Below are 2005 nucleotides of genomic sequence, written 5' to 3' on the forward strand. Positions count from 1 at the left end.
AAAAAAAAAAAAAAAAAAATCTTAAGAGCTGTGAGACAGAAGCGCCAGATCACCTATGAAGGAAAACCTATGAGATTAACAGCAGATTTCTCAGCAGAAACCCTACAAAGCTAGAAGGAATTGAGGCCCTATCTTCAGCCTCCTCAAACAAAGCAATTATCAGCCAATAATTTTGTATTTAGCGAAATTAAACATTGTATATGAAGGAAAGATACAGTCATTTTTAGACAAATGCTGAGAGATTTGCCATTTCCAAGCCACCACTATAAGAACTGCTAAAAGGAGCTCTAAATCTTGAAACAAATCCTAGAAACACATCAAAACAGAAATCTCTTTAAAGCATAAGTCATACAGGACCTATAAAACAAAAATACAAGTTAAAAAGCAAAAACAAAAAAAAGACACAAAAAAACCCCAAAGTACACAGGCAACAAAGAGGACAATGAAAGCAATGGTATCTCACATTTCAATATTGACATTGAATGTAAATAACCTAAATGCACCACTTAACAGATACAGAATTGTAGAATGGATAAGAACTCACAAACCAACTATTCGTTGCCTTCAGGAGACTCACCTAACACATAAGGACTCATAAACCTAAAGTAAAGGAGTGGAAAAAGGCATTTCATGCAAATGGACAACAAAAGTGAGCAGGGATAGCTATTCTTACATCAGACAAAACAAACTTTAAAGCAACAGCAGTTAAAATAGACAAAGAGGGACGTTATATAAAATAGACAAAGAGGGACACTATATATTGATAAAAGACCTTGTCTAACAGGAAAATATCACAATCCCAAACATATATGCAGCTAACACCTGAGCTCCCAAATTTATAAAACAATTTCTAATAGACCTAAGAAATGAGATAGACAGCAACAAAATAATGAGTTGGGGGCGGTTGTTGGGGGGCTTCAATACTGCACTGACAGCACCAGACAGGTCAAGACAGAAAGTCAACAAAGAAACAATGGATTTAAACTATACCTTGAAATAAATGGACTTAACAGATACATACAAAACATTTCATCCAACCACAGAATACACATACTATGCAACAGCACATGGAACATTCTCCAAGACAGACCATATGATAGGTCATAAAGGCTCAAGAAATTTAAGAAAATCAAAATTATATCAAGCACTCTCTCAGACCACAGTGGAATAAAACTGGAAATCAGCTCCAAAAGGAACCTTCAAAACCACATAAATGCATGGAAATTAAATAACCTGCTCCTGAGTGAGCATTGGGTCAAAAATGAAATCAAGATGGAAATTTAAAATTCTTCCAACTGAATGACAAGAATGACACACTCTATCAAAACCTCTGGGATACAGTTAAGGCAGTGCTAAGAGGTTCATAGCCCTAAATGCCTACAACAAAAAGTCTGAAAGAGCACAAACAGACAACCTAAGATCACACTTAAAGGAACTAGAGAAACAAGAACAAACCAAAACCAAACCCAGCAGAATAAAGGAAATAACCAAGATCAGAGCAGAACCAAGTGAAATTGAAACAAACAAACAAAAATATAAATGATAAAAAAGCAAAAGCTCATTCATTGAAAAGATAAATAAAATTGATAGATCATTAGCAAGATTAACCAAGAAAAGAAGAGAGAAAATCCAATTAACTTCAGTAAGAAACAAAACAGGAGATGAGGGTTGCTCAACTGACCTCACTGAAATAGAAAAGATCATTCAAGGATACTATGAACACTTTTACAGACATAAACTAGTAAACCTAGAAGAGATGGATAAATTCCTGGAAAAATACGGCTCTCCTATCTTGAATCAGGAAGAATGAGGTACCCTGAAAAGACCAATAACAAGCAGTGAGGTTGAAACAGTAATTTTAAAATTACCAACAAAAAAAAGTCCAGGACCAGATGGATTCACAGCAGAATTCTACCAGACACTCAAAGAAGAATTGGTACCAATCCTTTTGACACTATTCCACAAGATAAAGAAGGAACCCTCCCTAATTCATTCTATGAAGCCA

The sequence above is a fragment of the Cebus imitator genome, unplaced genomic scaffold, assembly GCF_001604975.1.
Source record: "Cebus imitator isolate Cc_AM_T3 unplaced genomic scaffold, Cebus_imitator-1.0 Scaffold25, whole genome shotgun sequence".
NCBI lineage: Eukaryota > Metazoa > Chordata > Mammalia > Primates > Cebidae > Cebus > Cebus imitator.